Source organism: Astyanax mexicanus, chromosome 1, assembly GCF_023375975.1.
Source record: "Astyanax mexicanus isolate ESR-SI-001 chromosome 1, AstMex3_surface, whole genome shotgun sequence".
Taxonomy (NCBI): domain Eukaryota; kingdom Metazoa; phylum Chordata; class Actinopteri; order Characiformes; family Acestrorhamphidae; genus Astyanax; species Astyanax mexicanus.
This window is the reverse complement of record NC_064408.1, coordinates 45,210,004-45,232,511: the sequence shown is the minus strand read 5'-3', so window position 1 is coordinate 45,232,511 and position 22,508 is coordinate 45,210,004.

Below are 22,508 nucleotides of genomic sequence, written 5' to 3'. Positions count from 1 at the left end.
ACAGGTTAAACTGTGGTGCAGTCACAGACTGTTGGACACACTGTTTAAAAAAGTAACTGATGAAACAAAAGGCAGGTATTTAAACACACAGATGTCATGGTGAAAGTTGTATTCATGAATATCAGGTATGTTTGAATCTTATGAAGCTTATGAAGAGACTTCCTTTGTTCTACAGTGATCTGTAATATCTGAGGAACATTCTAGCTCTGCAATGCTGCAGGAACATGTGCCACACTCCTCACCATCCTGTTGCCCCTCCACCCCCCACCATCCCGCCCCCATGTTTTGGACAAAGATTCCAGTTGGACAGATCAGTCTGCCTTCAGTCTCTTTCATTCCTGCCGAAAAATCTGGAAAGGGCGACGCGCCGGGAATTGCTGGGACTCGGGGGGAACATCCTGGGAACCCAAGAACAAAGGAGTCCGGCCCCAGTCGGACCCCCATCCAAATTAAGACCCTCTCAGATGTGAGAGATCTGGGCCCTCCATTTCTGAGGAGAGGAGGGGGAAAAAAACGCAATCTGCAAACACGCAAAGCAGGGAGCGCCTCACAAAGCTGGCCTTGTTGGAGGGCACTCAGAATGTGGAGGGGCAGAGAGAGAGAGAGAGAGAGAAACTGAGAGAAAGAGAGTGAGAGAGGACAGAAGGAACAGCAATGTTTCCAGTGCTGTCCCAATAGATTGTGTCTGATGGGGGTCAGCTTGCTCCAGTTTCACTCCAATGGTGTCAGAGGGAGGGTTCGTTTGTGTAGTTTCGGTGTATTGCAATTCGGGGAGGAAGTTACTCTATAAGGGCCTATTATAGGCCCTATTCTTACTCTATAGAGGCCCATTGTATCATGAATGTTAGAGGAAACGTATGAACCGGACCATGAGAACTGTACACCAACAAAAACGTAATAATGGACACAAGGAACAATTGAAAACTATAAATAATTCCCCAAAAGTTATTATGCTCATCAACCAATCACAACACGAGGCATATAGCATTACAAAAGCAGAGTAAGATCTGAAGGCACTTAAATGTAATTTTTTATCCATACAACAATGCATGGTAACTTAACCTTACCGTTGGCATACAGCAAAAAGTGTCACGAATTTAAAGTAATAAATCAACACATAAAACCAAATGTTTCAGCCTACAATCTGCTGTATCTCAATTTTAACTATTGTTTATGATATAATAAATTTGCACGTTTGAATCTCAGAGTTGGAGTCCTGGGTTCAAGTTCCTATATGGGTGGAGTTTCCATGTTCTACCAGTATGGAGATCAAGTTAATTGGTTATTTTAAAACTGCCCTGTGTATGAGTATATATGTACATGTGTGTGCAAATATGTGTTTGAATGTGTGTATAACTGTATGCCCAGTTATGGAGTTATATTCTGCCCTGGCTAAACCACCCTAATGCTCCCCTTGATGCAGTCCTTCGTGTGGACGATCATTTCCGGTTGAGAGCATGTTGTGTGTGATTGGCTGGACTGTGTTGAGTGTTAAATTGTAAAGTGCGTTCCTTGAGTTTATTGATAGGTGCTATATATAAGAAACTTATTATTGTGATAAAAATCAAATTATTTGACCTTTCTTTAATTGTGTGCATAGCATTGTGCTTTTAATAAAGAGTTGTAGCAATGAGTTATTTTTGTATAAGTTGAGCAAATTTAAAAAGGTCTATTCTTTAGGCAGAATATGTCAGTTATTTCAATTAGTTTGGCAAACCACCTCAAATGATCCATTAACTCTTGCAGTTAGTTTCCCAGAACCAGTTTAAGATAAAGAAAAAAAATACAATTGGCGCTCTAACTCGAGGAATATGACCATAGGTAACCAAATTCAGCCCAGGCAGTCATTTTCCTTTAAGCATTTGTGTAAACTTGACAAATCTGGTTTTGGGTGTCTGACTAAATTACAGACCTTGTGCCCTAGTAACCCTAGTGCAAAAGGCTGAGAGAAAATGGCCTGTTCATCCCCAAGGGAAGCATTGGATTTATCTGCTTGGGAAGAGCTTAATAGGGCTAAGCACAATGCATGCATGCAACAACCACCGCCACTGGACCAGTCTTAGAAAACAAAGCACAGAATTTAGCGAGATATGTTGACGGTGTATGGAAAAATATGTTACTGCTATTTTATACCAATGTTATCCATTAAAATCCACATCCATCAAAGATTAAAAAATAAAATCAGGAGGATATGGTAATGACCCACTTGGCAGGGCAGCTGAACATCGCCTGGATTATAATCCCGAAGCAGTGCTCTCATTTTTGGCTAATTCTGACAATGTAATTACTTAAGTGAGCAGGAGGCTTGGGGAACGCTAATCTCTGAGACACAGAGTCCAACCAAAGAGAAATTCCTGCACTGACCCGTGACGGCTGTAACTACACTGCTGATGATCAAAACAAGGCTCAAATGGTCATTTATAAAACTATAAGACTTAAATGAATTGCTTTATTGCCACTATGGACACTTCCAAGAGCACTTCTTGCTAGACTTTACAAGAGCCAGCTAGGCATAGAACAATAACAACTGTCAGTTTTTGTTCATCTTTTGTTCATGCTTTGTCTGTGTTAAAAGGTCTGACATTTATCGACTACTGCTAGGCTAGTAAAATATCTAGTTAAATATCACTGCTAGCTAAGTCAGTGAAAGTTTCTGGGAGTGTGGAATCTCATTAGATGTTGATATTGCTTTGTCACAGAACCGGACAATTAACCAGGACTAAATTATTGCTAAATGCTAATCATACTATTATCTATTATTATTGCTAGCTGAGACAAGGGTTGGTGATACAATTCCAGGCATTAGAGTGTAATTAGTTCAGCCTTCATCAAATACTTCTGTCTTCTCCACCGGCCGACTGCCTTGGGCTCTAAATCCCTGTCCATGACATCACAAGCAAGGCCATTTCAAGGCAGCTTTGTGCTGTTCCCTCCGAGGGACTAAGTCCGCTTTTCAGCGATGCAGTGTGTGGCCCCACTGAGCCCCGTAATTCCCGCGCCACCTCTGTCAGATGGGACGCTTTATCCGCGAAGTGATCCCCTTGAGCTGCGAGGGCCCAGACTCAAGACAAGGGGCTGATGGTAAGGACAGGTGTGGGAGCAGAGTAACTAGCTAACTAGCCTGGGCTCGGCTGTGTCTGCCAAAGGGACCAAAGGAGGAATTTCATTTGTCATGAAATGGATATGGATGCCGGCCTCCAAACAAAGGAGCGCTGCTCCTCGGAAGCTTGGCTAAAAATAATGGCACATGTCCCAAGGTACGGCTCGTGGCCTCATCTGAGAGGGGTGTTGTTTCCACAAAGGGGCCGAAGGAAGAGTGTGGGAATGGGAAGACAATGGGAAGAAGGAAAAAAAAAAAAAAGAAGGTCAGTTTCTGTGAGCAAATAAGTTTCCCTGACTCTCTTGTTCTTGCCTGTTAGAGTCAGGTATGGTCAGGTGTGAAAGACAGGGACGCTCCAGCAGGTAAAGGTGACACTGGAACCACTGCTGTGATATGAGCCCGGGATGTGAATGCATGGCAGCGAAATAAAAATGTCTGGCAGCAGGGAGGAGGACAAGGGGATGTCTTTTGTTCTCCATCAACGCATGCCCTGCTGACAGGGGCTCTAAGCCTTTTGCCCCACCACCACCACCCCCCAACGTCATCTTTAAGAACCGATTCGCTCTGGTATCCAAAGCCTGAAGCCTCGGCTGCCAAGATAGTCGGCATAGACGTGGCATGTGAGGCCAGGTAGCCGACAGCTGCTTCCCAACAATACATGGAGAGCAATGGGAGGCACTCGCGGAAGATGCACAATACCCTTTTAGTCACCTTGCACCAGTTGCTGCTTGGGTGACATCAGTTTTGTGGTGGCGGCGGTGGTGGGGGGGGCAGCTCAACTTGATCGCAGCTATTGAGGGATACCTATAATTCAAACCCCGGGGAGGTGGGGGGATTTTTTCCTTTCCTTCTTAGAAGCGCTTGTCACTTGGCCTTTGTGCCATGAAGATGCCGTGCAACACATGCGGACCGTAAATAAGACAATGGCATGTTGTTCTTTTCAGAGTGAGGCGGCTTCACCGGGTCAGCTGAAGGGGAACCGGGGTACGTGATGAGATTCAGGCTGCAATCATGACCTCAAGTTATTCCTTTAGACCTTGAGAGAGCTTCTCCACTTAATCTTGGTCTGTCTTCTCCTGACAGGTTCAAGCCTCCCTTAAAATGTAAATATATCGGCACGGGTCTTGTTGTCACTGAATTTCCTTGAGAATTGATAATGTGTCTGTGTTTTTGTCTCTGTGTCTATATATCTAGCTGCCCCTGTCTCCTTTATTCAATAATGAGGTTTGTTTCTTATAGGGAAATGAAAGTCGTGGATCATGAATCATAAATTATTATGGGAATTATGGATCTACACCCTCAGACAAGAATGGTACAAAATTGTCACTGGAATGGTACATTCTTGTATCTAGGGTGGTACACTTAGTACCTTTAGTTAAGGCATATATTGTTTTCCTTCTTTAAATTGGCACAGTTAGACTGTAAAGTACCTTTTATTTGTGAGTAATATATATATGTATCATTACGTTTATAATATTTGGTAGATATTTACTCAACAGTGTTTACTGCTATAGCACAACATGCTTGTCCAAACAGTCACAAAATAAGATAAATTTAACAACTGTAAATGGAAGCATGTTGGTCAACCAGAATAAGTCATTCTTTAGATCAGAGTTCCCAAACCCATCTCCTGGAGGTGTGCACAATTGTTGATTTTACCTCCAACCCAAATCGAACACCACATTCATGTTTACAGTCAGATTACTCTCAAAAGCAATAATTAGATAATTCAAGTGGGATCAATACATTTGTTGCTAATGCTGTTTTCCATTTTCAACTTTTTAGTTCCATGTAGGACATTTGAACTGAAATGCTCCTAAAGGTTGGAATTCCTATGAGCAAAGTGAGGAGTTCAGAATCCAAGATGGCTGCACTGCACATTAACAGTAATAGAAGCAGTAAATAAGTAAGTAGTCAGATTTATTTATAAATCACTCTTTAAATAACTTGCATAGAGCAAGGTGCTGTACATGGAAGATAAGAACAAATAAAACATATAAAACTATACATACGATAAAAAAACAAAAAAAAACAATACACTCAACAGGAAGAAATTAAACACAGAGACAGAAAACATACATTAAAAACACAGTCTCTCGCTATTTAAATAGCAATTTATCCAAGTAAGTTTTAGACCTATTTTAAAACCGAGATTTAAGTAGCTTGCTAAATGTTGAATGGTAGACTGTTCCCAAGTCTCTGACCATAACAATTCTGGGATGATGATCTCAGAGAACGTTGAGAAGCTGGGGGTATAATCAGACTGGTAACATAAGAGGAGGATATACCGTTCAGTGTTTTAAAAACAAATAAAAGCATTTTTAATCTGTATCCTATACTGGACTGGTAGTCATTGAAGAAAAGCGAGGACTGTTGTAATGCACTCTTTTCCCTCATCACTCTGAAGGGTGATGTTGATCAGTACAAGGCATCTGTGAGCTGATGTATCGGAACCAGGGATATAAAGCTGCTAGCAGTTGAATGGGTGAGACTATTGGCTACATGAATTGGGTAGAAAAAGGGAAAAAAAAGTAACTATGCTATGCTACACCAATAAATAAATAACCTTGAGCAAAACACTACACTGGCCCACCTCTGTAATAGAAATGATATAACCTATATAACCTCCCTAACCTTCCTAAGTCGCTCTGGATAAGAGTATCAGTTAAATATCGTAAATGTAATGTAATATAATGTCAATTCATAAAGAAATTAATGCATGAATGACTTTCTCCAGGTCAGAAAAACAGAGAAAAGCATTGCAAGCCTTGCTTTTTGCAACTTCTCATCACAGAGTTGATTTGTTTATCAAATCTGAGGTCTGAGTCAAACACAACACCAACATTTCTAACAGAAAGCTTGACCCATGAAGACAAATGAACCAGGTTATTGGCGTCACTATCAACAACATGTGAAGCACCAAGACAATGACCTCTGTCTTTGTAGTATAATTCAGTACAGTTTATTATTACGTCTGTCTGTTTGTGTGTCACTAAATCAATCATACACACAGTTCTGTCCAACTTCTACCCGTGGACAGGTTTTCATGTTGTTTGGATAAGCAAAATACTACCTAATTTTATCAATGTTATCAACTGCTATTGCTAGCAGAGCTTACCTGGAACACGGTAACAATGTTAGATGATATCTGAATGTTTAACTGGAACCTGGTCAACGTGGGTGTGACATCATCATTCCAGCTCCATTTCATTCCAGCAACTGACTGATGGAAAGGGGAAATTTTTGAGGAAATTGTCAAAGCGATTTTAAAGGGACGCTCATATTTTAGAGGGCAACTATGCCATGTTGTTTATGGGCCGTTTTTTGTGTCTCGGACTTAAAAGGATTTTCATTGAAAAATCCCCATCGGTAGCATGCAAGAGGCCAAGAATGAGCTTAATCTGTGCTTGGAAAAAAAAAAACTGCCCATGCTTTGGCCACATTCACCATTTCTGCCAGGGGTGTTGATGAGGATGATATGATGGACGTTTCCCTCTGAGTGCGGTTCTGAAGCCGGAGTTCAGAGGATATGCCCAGCAACCACTTAGTGATTATAAGCAAATCCCAAAGACAATCCACAGAGGAGGAGGAGGAGGAGGAGGGCTGCATCGTGCAATGAAAGACAGCCTGATTTTTTCCCTCAAAGAACAGAGATGAGACATTTTTTAGAGGCCGGTATATCCGAGAGAGTGACAGATCGAGAAAAACAGATAGACAGATAGAAAAAGAGAGAGAGAGAGAGAGAGAGAGAGAGAGAGAGGAAGAGAGACAGGCCAAGTGGCCTGAGTTCAAGCTCGATGAGCAAAAAGGAGGGGGTAAAATTGACCAAATCTGCTCAAGAGGGCCCTCATTTGGATATTAAACAAGATTTAATAAGTGAGAGTGATTTGATGAGATGATTATCATGCCCATTAATCAAGCAAGCTTCTGTCTCGGCGCAATATGTTCCATCTTTCAGCTCCAAAGCCTCTTTACCCCCTGAGCTTCTTAAAAGGTTGACACAATTTTGCATATTTTTTTTCCTGCTATATTTTTTTTCTCCCCTTCCAAGCAGTCGCTTGTTGGTCATACTTTCAGATTGTGTCTTTTAAGCATCTAGGTCATGAAAAAAAAAATCTTTATAATCACTAAGTGATGAGGAAGCATCTGCTGGCATTAGTAGCGTGTCGTCTACAACATACAAAGAGAGAATTATAGCTCTTTTGATACAGTCATTCTTATGTAGGAGTGCATTTGAGAAATTTGAAATATGCTGTTTCTGAAAGTAAAAAGAGAAAAACGGATCAACATGATACAGTTAATTCTGTTTACATTTGGTCATTATTATGTTAATTTAATCCTGATTTTTTTTACTCCATTTTGACTTTAAAACATATGGACAGAATGTAACCTTTAGGTTCTGGTATGACCTCCATTCTTCTAATGCAAGCAAGTGATTTTCCTCTTATAAAATAAACAACAGTGAGGTGACAAGAGAGGATTTAAAGTATGAGGCCTGTATAATGTGACACTTAAAATACAGAGGGAGAGAGAGAGAGAGAAAGAGAGAGAGAGATAAAAAGAGAGAAAGAGAGAGCGATATGGCTGAGTCGATGGGTGCATTGTTGATTGATTGATTGATAGACAGATGACCCTAATGAACCAACTCGCATTGGCATCAAACACAGTAGGCAGAAACTAACACGAGGTAAAGTTTAAGAATAGAGTTTTTAGCACAGTTAAACAGCTTTAAGTTGAAAGTCATTAATAACTATAAAAGGAAAATAATGTGTACATACAAAACAGTTAAAAAAGGACTGTTTTTTTGCCCAGATTAAGTAATAAATGCACCATAAAAGTAAAGAACAAATACACTAATCGGAAAATATGCTGTTCTTATTTAAAAACCTATGTAGAGGCATGTTTGACATATGAAAAAAATATTTTTGTTTTTGCTTTTTTATTTCTCATTTTGCAATTGTGTTTAAAAAGAAAATCAGTAAAAATGTATAACACAAGGAGTGATGTTAGAACTGTATATTGTCTGTAACCACTAAAGTTTTGAGCAGCCTAGGGGAAATTTTATATATTTAAAAAAAATATTTTTTTAAACATAAACCTTCTATTTTTAACCTTTAACCTTCTACAGTTATTAAATTGAAAAACATAGAAATGATACAGGCAACACTTCATTTCTTATTGTGTTTAATCTAATTCAGAAAATACTTCAGAAATGACCTTTAACCTTTAACACTGCGCCTAAAAAAAGTCAAATTTTGGTTTGAATTTAGTTCAATGTCACAAATCTTTATAGAATTGCTGTAAAAACAAACAAAGAAACAAATACAATAAGGCAACTCTCCAGACAGCTTTAAAAGGAGTGGAGAAGATTATCAAACAATGCTTCTAAATGTGCTCAACGCTCCGTGGAAATGGACTGCAGAAGAGGAATCCTCCTTAATACATCGATACGGAGGAGGGGGAGGAGGTGGGGTGAAATCACACACAAGGACAACAAATACTAGGAAGTTTAATCTGGGAAGCGAGTTCTGCCCTTAACATCACTCTCAAGAAGATTACCTTGGAGGTTTTAAGCAGGAGGCCTGCGGCGGGTGGGGGGGAGGGGTTGTGGGGGAGGGGCTTCAGGACACAGAAGCCAATATTAATACAATAAGCATGCAGAAATAATACAAGGATGTTTTCATAAACTTAATCCGCTGAGATGAGGCAGACCCAACCTGCAGGGGTAATCCTAAGGAGGGCTCGGCCATCTCTTCACAAACTATACCCAATCCCTCACTTTTCATCCGCTGTGATCAAATGTACAGATGAGCGGACAAGAGTATGCCTGCACTTAATCACAGCTCCAAATTTAACCTTTATGAGAGACCTGCGCTGAGAGAATAGAAAAAGCTCCTATTACAGCAACAGTGTGGCACAAAACACCAAATTTACACACACTCTTCATTTTATACAAAACATTTTAATGTAATCAGTCCAAAAATTAAGAAAAATTGAGATTAGCCCTAAAGCTACAATGCTTATGTAAACTAGAATCATGTGTTACTGCATGCCTTAACCACTTAACCATTACCCACCACAAACCATATCGTCGCTGTCCAATGAAAAACACTTATCTCCAAAACAGCAACTTTACAGGAGAGAGAAAATACCTTGCAAACTTTCAATGGAAGTCAATGTAAAGAGAGTTTTGTTTCAGGTCATTTTGAATCATTTCTATTGGTCCGTTCATCAAGACATTTTGAAACAGTGTAAGGGACAGTTTGTCTGTTTAAATATGTATTATTAAGTGTTTTTCATGATATGAAAATGATATGTATATTCTCATTAGTATCTCATAGACTTACGTATATAAACATAGCTTTAAATAATACTTTTAATAGTGATTTTAGCTAAGGGGCTAATTATTTTTCAACCCACTTTTCAACACTTTACTTTAGGGCATCCTTCATAAAGCTTCAAAATATCCACATAATCATTAAATACAGGTTATTTTAACAAGGTGTAACAAAGTAAAAAATACTTTGCTATTTTGTTACTTAAGTACATATATTTTCTAATTATCTTTTAGACCACTCTTTACTTCTTCTCCTTACATTTATACACAGTTATCTGAACTTTATCATTCTTACCTTTTAAAAATAGCCCTGTTACTACTATTCCATTTCAGCTTGTTTTCATTCCGGCTTCTCATCGCAAAAAGAAATCCCTATCCAGATAAATGTCTTTATCCAGATAGACAGATACACATTTCACACTATTGGTTTAAACACGATTCATCTCACCTACACACAATGATCTGTTTAGAGACTCAGGAGAACTCAAGCAAAACATATTCTTTAATATATTTGCATTGTACTAAAATACATGATTTTAAATTGGCATTTTTGCAGAGAGTTTGCAGGGAGTCTAGTGCATCCCAATTTGTTTTACATTAACGTTTTACTATAACATTATAGTCATTAATTATAGCTTTTAGAAAAACGTGTTTTGGGGAAGTGCACGATAGGCCCCTGTGGTGCAGCCGAACTTTTCTCATTAATATAATTTTTTACCCTTACATTACTTTTTACTTTTATACTTTAAGTAGTTCTGAAACCAGTACTTTTACAATTTTACTCAAGTAAATATGCTTAAATAGCTTTCTGACATCTTTGTTTATAAAGATTACTTTTATATGTTTTTTTTTTTTCATTTCAGTTTTATGACAGCTGAAACATGTTGTAATTAATCCGTAAAAATGTTTGGATAACTATGTATTTAAGTTGTTTTACGATGTTATGCAGTCTTTTAATGTATGTATTTAATGAGTGAACAGGGGTACTGTGTGCTGTGACACTTATGCCACCATAGCCTTCTGCAGTTACCCTCAAGCACTGACAAGCTTACACAGTGTTTCTCAATCCTGGTCCTGGAGGCACCCTGCCCTGCACATTTTAGTGCATTCACTAAAGCCAAACCTTGCCTCAACTTTGAAAGGACTTATTATGGAGATGGTTAGTTGATGAAGGTATTTTGAGAGGATCTATGAGAAAAATTCTAAAGGTTTGTGGAGACCTCTTCTGATGAATGCACTCAGCTACTTTAAACTGCTCACAATGCTGACACAGATGTGCAAACGCATGTGCACAGCTTATCTAGTCTCTGTAGCGACGTTTTACCAATCAAATCAGACTCTGGAGCAGATAAATAAAAACCTTCTCTTGACTCCAGGTGTGGGCTAAAGCGGTATAAAGCTCCCAGCGTTCTCTGGAATAAATCCACCACTTTTGGGATCAGTTGTTGAATAGGGGATGAGGTGGATGGTCATCATCAAAAAAATCATGGCTGATTTTAGAAGAAACAATGAATAAATATGAGTGAGCAGGAATGAGCAGGTGATGATGTGCATAACAAAGCATGTATTTCATGTATTTTTGCCATTGTAGAAATAGAAATACTCTAAAATTACTTGGAAAAACTCTTATTTTACATTAACTTTCATTCAAAGTCAATAACAGTTATGCCTTCTCATAAGAAAAGGCACCATTTCGGATACATGTTTTTCATTGGACAAAAATGAAAAATATTACATTTAACATAGAAAAAAGGTCCCATGACGCATAGACCGCCAATCAGAAAGTTTCAGAAAAGTCATAGAAAAGAAACACTGCCCAGAACACTGCCAGGCACCACTCAGTCCCTGCGTAAACATTTATCAAGGCTTTTTTTTTTTGTGCATATTGCTTTCTGAGCATCTGCTGCCACTGACCCCTCTCTGTACAGATGTCCGCCTCTATCTCCATTAATTTACTAATTACTGCAGTAATATAGAGCGGGTGGGGGTGGGGGGGGAGTCTGTGTTTTCAGCTAAAGACAATGTGTTCGGTGCCATTTGGAGCAAAGAGGGGAGGGGGAGGGGACGGGGACAAGATTATGACACATCCGTCCATCCGAGCAAGCTGTTACCCGCTGCGGAATAGCACTAATTCTGAAATGCCCTTGGTTTCTCCTCCGTAAAAAAAAAAAAAAAGACGACAAGCCGAGCGTCCAGTTCGCCCCCTGGCCCAAACTCAAGTTACTTCAGTTAAATAGTGACTCAAGTGGACGTTAAAACGACCTGGTAAAGAAAAACGGAAAAATAATATAAATAAACTAAACATTTAATTAAATAAATTAAATAAATTATTTATTTATTTATTTAAAATTAAGTAAAGCTGTTAAGAAGCCGAGCAAACACAGTGGAATAAAAAATTGAACAAAAAGAGAAGCAGAGGATTGCTCTGAAGGAAAGGGTATAAATGTTCTCATACATGTACTGTATACTTACTAAACGTTAGACTTAAAAATAATTAGCTCGTACTGTTACTAAATTAATTACTGTTGTAGTCAGGAACATGTCACTGAATGAATTAAACATGTTACTGCTCACCTCTGACCTGAGGCCTGCTGTCGTCCACCAGGCCCTGACCCTCAGTGACCCCGGGGTCATGGACAGAGGTTCAAAACACATTCTGAACACAGAGAGCTTTTGAAGACAAAGGTGGAAATGTTAGTTAAGCCAAAGAAGTCACAAATATTTAGTTATTTTTATTTTTTAACTAAAACGTTAATTAATTGCTGCAATAGTGTTTTATAAGTAGAAGTGATATTTTATTATGACTTTATGATGTTTTCTGTTATTGCATGTTCACGTTTTTGCTACAATGTAATCATTTTAAGAAAAAAATAGAAGTGCTTACTGAACACCAATTGGATAACTGTAGAAAGTATACTGAAACAAATGAAACTAATAGCGACGAATAGTGATTAAATAGCGATTCAAACTGTTTTGAGTAATCTAAAGTAGCAGCCATTGGTTGGGATGCAGCTTTGTGTATTCTTGATGTTTTCTTAGGTTACTGACAAGAAGAGCCTCCTTGGATGCTTTTTTTTCCAAAAGAAAGAAAAAACATGAGTTGTTTACTCAGTATTTAGAAAAAAATGTATATTTTGATTAAAATCAAAATGCATGAAGCACAACACACATTTTTATTTATCATAATATAAGATTTTTTTGTCCAGTTAAATCAGCCTGGTTTGTTTTCAGGCGCAGATGTGAAAACAGTAATCATACGGATCAGTAATCATCAGATGCAAACCAAAGCAACTATTATCTGTACTCCTTTGCAGTATATTATAGTGTGTATTACATTAAAAAAATACTACAGCTGTAAACAAAAGATATCTCCAAGCTAAACAGAACTACTTGGAAAAGCGTGCTACTCGGGAACCTTCGTCTGTATTTATTTTTTTGCTCCCACCCCAGACAACTCTGACCAATAGGCAGAGACAACATTCTCACATGGTTTGACGTGATACATTTTGTTGAGCTTGAAATTTTCCCCGAGTAAAAATAAACTAAAGCAAGATAAAAGTCCGTAAAGTTTACGATCATGTTTACTAAATCGCACCAGAGTATACCAGTGTTTTAAGTCTTTTACACATTGGTGCACTGGCTCCTGCACTGTAAAAATCCAACCTAAAGTTTAACTGACATGACTGAGTTAAAGGCCCTAACAAGTGTCTGAGCTACACTTAGACTTAAGTTGAGTCAGCAAAAAAAAAAACATTTGGGAAAATGTAGGAAAAATAATGTATAAAAGTGCTTTGTGAAAATATTGTATTGATCCTGAGAACAGTATAGTGTCCAGTGTCCTTTTTTCCCCACATATATTCAATGGTCAAGATAAATGATGACAAGCGTAAGTGTTATACACGTAACATATTAGATAGTCAGACAAACCAGACTGTATATTAATAAATTAATTAATAAACTAGTTTAAATGCTCTACATTTAAAGACACAAAAGAACAGTAACAGTAATCACTGACCCAGACATTCGACCCTTCACCTCAGAGGCCAATATGGCACACTTAGGAGGTTGAGCTATTTGCACACGCATACACACATACACACATCCACAATCACACACATTCACATGCTGCCCTAAACATAGGACAAAGGAAAGTATGTGTATTCCTGGCAGGGCAACTTCCTTTGCTTCACCGTCGTAGCAGGCAAGAAAAGATTGCCATGCTTCGTGTCTATTTATAGCTCGATGGCAACACACACAAGCGGCCCGACGACAGAGCGTATAAAAGTTATTTACGGTGTAATGATGTGCAACGTCTGTTTAGACCTGACATCATTAACAGAGGAGCTTTAGCTATGCGATAATCAGCCTCAAAGTGACTCGATTACGGCCCATACTGCAGAGGTGCATATAGAATCGCTTATGCTTATGCTGAGAGTTAAAACTCGGGCCCGGGCCGCAGTGGAGGGATGCAGATTTTTCTTAACCGGCCCGCTGTCATTAACATAGCTGCAGCAAAGCAGGAGAATAACGGGCGAAGACAATAGGGCTCTATTAGGCGGGGAGGCGCGGGGCGGCCTATTGTTGTAGCCCGATATAGTGTCCGAGCCATTCAGGCAACTGTTGTCACGTCTAAGTTTAGCAGGCGGCAGTGGCAGCTGTCCGCTCATAAAGAGGCCGGAGCTGAGGCGCTAAGCCAGCCAGTGACAGCGCAGCTTACCCAGCAGCCAGAGGGCAAGGCTCCGACGCCTGGCCTCGGCCTAAGCAAACACACACACGGATAAACACGGCGAAGAGTGCAACAGACCCTGCATATACACTACTGCTCAAAAGTTTAGGGACACCCAGCATCTCCAAAGTCTTTTACCCCACCTCGCCTAGTGCACTGTTGGTGATCTCTCCAGCTTTTTTGGTCTTTGTTCCCTTTCAAATCCCGTGCAGTTCCAGCTTTCTGTTTGAACTCCATAATATAATTTCTGTCTTCTAGCAATAAAGGTTTTGGGCATCAAAGCAAATGACACCAATCCATTTATCTCAGCAATACGAGTGTTTTTATTTTACCCGAAAAAAGCACCACATATGATTTAAACAGATGCAAATAAGCATAGAGTACAGGCCAAAAGTTTGGAAACACCTTCTCTTTTTCAATGCATTTTCTTGACTATTTACATGAATGAACACACATGGAGTTTTGTACTTAACAAAAAAGGTAAAATAACTGAAAACTGTGTGTTTTATATTCTAGTTTCTTCAAAATAGCCACCCTTTGCTCTGATTACTGCTTTGCTCACTCTTGGCATCATTCTCTCAATGAGCTTCAAGAGGTGTTCACCTGAAATGGTTTAGTTCCTAGAACAAAGTTTAGTGCCTTTATCACACCATAGCTTTATAAATAATAGCATAAAAAACGTACTAAGGTCTACATCTCAGATGTACTCAGAGCCCGACCACTTTTCCAAGAAACTGATCTGAGATGGAGGCCTAAGTTTTTTATGCTATTTTGTATAAAGCTATGATGTGATAATCAGGATATAGCAAAGTCAGGCATAGAATCTAAACTCTAACTCTACATAACATCATCACGCTAAATAGTGAGGGAGAGGGAGAGTCATCCTACCCATCTACAGACAGTGGGGCCAGTTGTGCTCCATAGGCCTCTAGATCAGAGATACAGCAGATGTGGCATCACCAGGGATCAAATCAGCAATGCTCTGAAGATGGACAAACCTCTGTTGCATCAACCTGTATCTAGGACTACTACACTAATGACTGCATAACATTTACATTACAGTTTTATTGTAATAGTTTATGAATAAATTGCTATTTTATTATTGTGCCTAATATCTAAATAATAGACCTTTTATTCAAGGAAATGTGTGCAAGGCATGTTGCGATGCTCATTGCTATCTTATACCCCTCAAACAGTCTATTTTCACACCTTGCTTCATCATTTAAATAGCGATGGAGTTTATGAATTTCTCTACGCTGATGAGTGTGGTGGTTTGGAAGTGAGGAATGGGCAGGTACATCTCTGGCGTATTGCTATCTTGGAGACGGAAAACTACTGATTGGTTTGTTTCATGTTACACCCAAAACACACCCATGAATAAATAAAATAATTAGTACATGTCTTTTCTGCGTTTTCAGCCACGCAAGGCGTATTTTTCACATCCACTCTATACCAAAGACACACTGACATGCCCTAAATCAATTTGCCCCCTCTAGTCAGTATTTTTGGGATGAGTTGGACCTAACATCCTTTTGTCATTTGTACCTCTACCCCTTGGTTAGGAGTGTCAGCCTTGGAAATGAGTTACAGGGGAAGTGAGTGAAATGGGAAAACCCTCCAAGAACCTGTCATAGTGACAAAATAAATAAAACACTGGTTCATTAGCAGGCTCCTAATGGTGTTCTTTAGGCGACTCTGCCAGTCTGTTGTGATAGCAGATGAGGTTTTGCATTTTTTTTGTTTCGTTTTTTCAATTTATGCCATCGTATCTCTTCAAAGGAGGTTGATGTGACATGCAGCTTGCAGAGACATTTTGGTTTGTCTCTTAAATGTCTGTTTTGAGTGTTCCTGAAAATTTAACACATCCCCCTACCTCTGTATGTGCAAAATGGGGGGGGGGGGGGGGGGTAATTTTACTAACCACAACCAGGTCTGATTACTGCCAGACCTGTATAATCAAGACATCGCCTGAATAGAACCTGTCTGACAACATAAAGGAGCTAAAAGACCTCAAAAAAGCAACACATTATGCACCGATCTGAAAAAAATAACAAACAGATGAGAAAACAAAGTCACTGATTATCCATCAGTCTGGAAAAGGGTACAAAGTCATATCTAAGAGCTATTATGCCCAAATGAAACACTGGTAAACCTTCCCAGAAGTGGCCGGCTAACCAACATTATCCCAAAAGTGCATGAACAACTCATCCAGGAGGTCACAAAAGAACCCAGAACAACATTTAAAGAAATGCAGGTCTCACTTAAGAGGCTGGTCGAAAATGGTCTCCATGTGAGGGTTCTAAGGCAAAAAACACTGCTATTAATCATACTGAATGTAAAACATGGTGGTGGTAGTGTGATGGCCTAGGGCTGTTTTGCTGCTTCAGGGCCTGAACAACTTCCTGTAATAGATGGAACCAGGAATTATGCTGTTTAGCAGACAATCCTGAAGGAGAATGTCCAGCCAGCTGTTTGTGACCTCAAGCTCAGGTGTACTTCGGTTCTGCAGCAGGACAATGATCCAAAGCACACAAACAAGTCCACCTCTGAATGGCTTAAAAAAATAAGCTTTTGGAGTGGCCTAGTCAAAGTCTGATTGAGATTCTGTGGATTATCTTAAACAGAATGTTTAAGCTTGAAAACCCTCCAATCTGGCTGAATTAAATCAATTCTGTTAGATTCTGCAAGTTATGAGGTTTAGGGGGCAAACACCTTTTCACACAGGGCTAGACGCTCTTTGGCTAGTTAGTTCTTTTTTCCTTTCATAAATAAAGTTTTATTTGATTATTATATTTGCTCAGGTTATCTTTGTCTGATATAAAAATGTGTTTGATAAACAGAAAAATATTAGTATGACAAAAAAGCTAAAACAAAATAAATCTGTAGGGGGCAAATAATTGTTCATGCCACTGTAAATAATAGACGCAAGGAGTGAAACTAAAATTGCAATTTGTTTTTTCAGACTTTCCTTAAAGGTGCCTCTTGCAGGAAGTTCCTCAGGTTTGTGGAACATTGGACGACTGATTAAAAAATCTGGCTCCTTGCAGAGGACCAATTTATTATAAATATAAACCACTTGTCTTCTTCCACTCCAAATACAGTAATTATTTTTATTTCCTTAAAAAGTATAAAAATTTAAATGATTGGAAGGTGTCGAGGTGAGTCTAATTACCACAGGAGACAATGTGTCTTCCTTTCCCTGATAGAGAAACAGACACAATGCATAGATGTGTTAAAGAGAGAAAGAAAAAAAGAAAGAAGTAGGTACTAAGGCATTATTCTGGAGTCATTTGGTGTCTCTTACAATGTCTTAATTCAGTTCACTTCAGTTTCTAAATCAGTTTCTCTGATTTTGCTATTTATATGTATACTGTGGTGTGAAAAAGTGTTTGCCCCCTTCCTGATTTCCTGATTTTTTGCATGTTTGTCAAACTTAAATGTTTCGGATGTGTCAAAGACAACACAGGTAAACACAAAATGCTATTTTGAAATGAAGGTGTTCATTATTAATGGAGAAAAAAAAGCCAAACCTACAGGGCCCTGTGTGATAAAGTGATTGCCCCCTTGTTAAAACATACCGTCACTGTGGTTTCTGACACCTGAGTACACTGTCTCTAGCCAAGTGAAGTGGAGTCCACCAAAAGATCCTTTAAAGCTACACATGATGCCGAGATCCAAAGAAATTCAGGAACAATTGGGAAAGGTAATTGAGATCTGTCAGTCTGGAAAGGGTTATAAAGTCACTTAAAAGGTATAGAAATCAATATTTGGTGGAATAACCTGGGTATTTAATCACAGTTGTCATGCATCTTGGCATGTTCTCCTCCACCAGTCTTACACACTGCTTTTGGATAAATTTATGCTGCTCCTGGTCCAAAAATTAGGTTTGATGGCTTGTGGTCATCCAACTTCCTATTAATTATATTACAGATGCTTTCAATTTGATAAAAAAAAAAAAACTCATCATTTTAAAGGGGGTCTCTTATATTTTTCCAGAGTTGTATATGATTATATATTTATTTATTTTGGGCCTGGGGGTTTGAAGGAGAAGGTTAGGGGTCTTAATGCTACCTCCCTGAAATGAGTGTTTGCTTGGTGGAATGTTTGCATCATCAAGCTTCAAGCAGAATTCTGTTTAGATGTATGATCATTCTTCTTTACAGGATTCAATGAAATGTGTTGCTTTTCTTACATGGACCTGATTTTTGTACAGTGATATGCAACAGGCAAATCCAGCTTAATGTTTGCTTTAATGTTTGATGTTGTTGTCCTCCTGGAAAATTGTCCTACTGGACGATTGAAAGACATATGTGTTTAAGTTTCAATTTTTATTCTTCTCTGTTTGTCTTTCAATTATGGTACCACCACCATGCTTAAACAGTTAGGTCAGCAGCAAACTTTAATCCAGTGTAAAGTTGTAGATGTTGAAGCCGAGGCTTCTTTATTGGATGGCAGCTCTCAGTCTATGTACCTGTTGTTCTTGACCCTGCAAGCAAATTTTCTTAAAAAAAAAATTCTATTCCTATTATACTGTGTGTTGGGAAATTTAATAAGTGCTGTCAAATAAATATTTGTATTGTGAGCACAGAGAAGCTACCAGTTAGTAAATCATGACCATTCACAGGGATTAAGCAAGCATTTACAAGTAAAATACATTTAGTAAATTTTAGTATGAATATATTAGTAATTTAAGACAATGTATGTATGTTGTTGACCTTGTGTTGCCCCCCCCCCCCCTCCCATGCAGCTATATATTGATTGATTCATTAAATAATATCATAGCTCTCGCATTATAACATTTAAATTTTCCACTTAAATTTGTCAGTGGATGTCAATATAAAATATATAATTCCAAATCGTTTTAGTGAATGTATTGGTTAATTTATCTTGAATTTTTTCTGAAAATGAAAATAGTCTACTTTGGGCATGTCAAGGATAAATCTATATGTACAAATAACAATGATAATAAAATTAATATTAGCAAACAATAGATAATGTAAATATTCATAAATAATAATAGTAATATGTCCCATTATGTTTTGTTGAAAAAGCACACACACACACACACACACACACACACACACACACACACACACACACACACACTCTTCCCTGTGGGGGGCCTCATCACTCTTGTTAAAACAAGGTGTGGAGAGACACCCACTGAACACACTGACACATTGTGTGTGTATTTATAAAACATACTCACCCCTTTCTTTCCGTAGCCTGTGTGTGTGTGTGTGTGTGTGTGTGTGTGTGTGTGTGTGTGTGTGTGTGATTGCGTGCGTGTGTGTGTGTGTGTGTTAACTAATACCACTTTAAGCCTATGGCCAGGTGCTGGGGGACTTTACAAATGAGCACACACACACCCTAATATCTGCATACAACAGAGCAGCTAACCGCAGCTAAGCCTGAAAATACACTAAATATCACACTCTTCCTACGGCTAAACGCATAAGCATTTCCCCCTTATAAATGCTTTGTGCAGAAGAATTACGTTCATCGAGATCATCCTGTTGCTTTGATCTTGTGCCAAGCAATTAGAAGCACAGTCAGACTAATGGATTGGGTTAGCTTTTCAGTGCATCATTTTGATTGTTGTTCAAGCACTGCATGATCTGTAAGCATTGGTTACACAGACTAAACCTTGTCTGCCATTTTTTCTAATGTCTAAATATTACATGTAAGGCAGAAAAAGAATGTTTAGAGTAACTTAATTAAGGACATATAATCAGCAATATTGTTTGTTTAATTGGCTTCATATACTAATTGCACCCCCTCTCTTGTACTTGTTTTAAATTGGTCTTTATCACTGGAAACTCATGGTTTTGACTTGGTCTAAACTACAGCAAATCCCTGGTTTTCACTTTGTCTAGATTACTGGAAAGTCATGGTTTTAACTTGATATAGATTACTGGAAAGTCATGGTTTTGAATTGGTCTATATTACTGGAAAAGTTCTGTTTTTGACTTGGTCTAGATTACTGGAAAGTCATGGTTTTGACATGGTCTAATTTACTAGAAAGTCAGGGTTTTGAATGGGTCCATATTACTAGAAAGTTCTGGTTTTGACTTTATCTAGATTCCTTGAAAGTGCAGATTTTGACTTGTTCTAGATTACTGGAAATTCATGTTTTGACTTGGTGTAAAATACAGCAAAATCCTGGTTTTCACTTTGGGTCTAGACTACCACACAGTCATGGTTTTGATTTAGTCTAGTCTGTTATTCTAGGGATTTTAGAATCTTCAGCCTTTGGATCTAGAAAGCATATTCCCTTTTTTTCTCATGCCAGTTTATGTGCCTGTCCGCTAAAAAATAAATCTTCTTACGATTTTAAAACAATTCCTTATCAATCGTCTTCAGCAACGTGAGTAATCCTCCAACATCTAATCTCTCTCTCTACAGGGAACAAATCATATGAAACCTCCCCGTCTGATAATAAAAAGATTTCAGAAGCCAACATGTAATAACGCAATAATACCGAGCTCCTTCTGAAGAAATCAAATTGATTTAATCAAGAAGAGACGACAAACGGGACAAACATAATCAGGAGGGGGGGTTTCCTCCCTTGCTGTGGTTCTGCGTTATTAAAAAGGAAATGATAAAGCGTCTTTAGCTCGGCAAAGGTTGGCGAGGGGGAAAAAAATGGAATTACTGTAAAACCGTACATCTGGGGCAAGGTAGGATAAAGGCCCGGGTCACAGATGTAGGCCAAGACTTAGCAGTAGGCGGTGAGCTGAATTATGAATTATGAAAAATGACTTATTTTATCAGAGGCAGAGGAGGACAGTGCACACAGGCACATACAAAAAACCCTTACTCAGACATACATGTATAATACATAATCAGGAAAAAGATCAAGATGATTTTTAGAGTTATTTTATAAAGCTCTGCTTGATGGTCTGGATGACAGTTAATGACAATTTGCTTTATTAATCTTTATGTTTAGACAGGATATAAAGTTAATCTGTACATCTGCTGATGTAAAAACTACATAGGATGATGTAATTACAGAGAGTGACCAAAAAACAAAATTCAACATGTACTTCTCCATTTGATCACAAGGTGGCAGCAGAGAAGTGGTTACAAAGGGAGACTCTTCAAGTGATTTATGTTGTGCTTTACAATAAAAATATGAATACTCCAATTTCAGTAACACTGTTATTTATTTCTGCAAAATACCCTAAATGAGTGTGTGCATTCCTGAGTTTAGAAAAAAAACAGCACTATTTGAATCTGGGAGTTTTCTGATGTATATTAAAATCGTCCAAATGTCTTGATTGCATTAATTTTAATTAAAAGTTTTTCCTTTTTTTGTAGAATATTGCAAATGGTGTGAATTAGATACCATTTAACGCAGGTTTCATGATCCTGATAGGTTAAAGTTTGTTTTATTTTACTTTATTTATCTTATTAATTAATATTTAAATACTTTTAATTCAAATCAAATGACAGTACTTTAATATAGTCAATTTTTTCAAATTAGACTACACATTATGGGTGGGCGATATGGCCCAAAAATACACAATATTTCACTGTTTTTTTCGTGGTAACAATACTCTTGGTAATATGATAAAACACTATTTCAAGAACTATTTTAAGAACACCACTGGAACAAAACATTTTTTTTTTATAATATTGCATTCCATATGATATGGCACAAGTCTAATAGAGAAATAAAAAAATACAAGAATTTTATCAGATTTGTAACAGAAGTCAATGATCCAGAATAATATGATACTAATAATGCACTCCCATTTACCTCCACATATCAAGGATTAAAGTAAAATAAATAATGCTGGACAGATAGAATCTGTCTCTAGTAGATATATGATGGGAAATGGAAAATGAGCAATGAAAAATTATTTTTTCTTTTGCTAAAAACAGCAAAAAGTAGTACCCTGATGTGATAATAATGGTGGGCACGATATTTTAGGGTATAATATTGTTCAGGATATTTAGAAATGTTGGCGATATCATTGCATACAATACGATATCGCAAACCCCTTACCACACATACAATCAGTGGCGTGCACAGACATTTTGGGGGGCAAGTGCTCAGGGGGGGGAAGGGCACTTTTTAGCGCACGTGGAACACTTCATTATAAAAAAATTACACGCACATGTTAAATAAAATTTGACTTTTATTTGTAACATTCTCTAAACGTGAGTTTTCAATGGAAATATGTCACACCACCAACTGATAAAATACATATACAATATTAACTATATACAGTCAGTGTTAAGTCCTTCAGTTAACTTCTGTTTACCTTCCACTGTCTTTAAAGCAGCATCCTCCTTGGTGCAATATCACTTACTTTTCCTGCCCGCTCATACAAATCAGT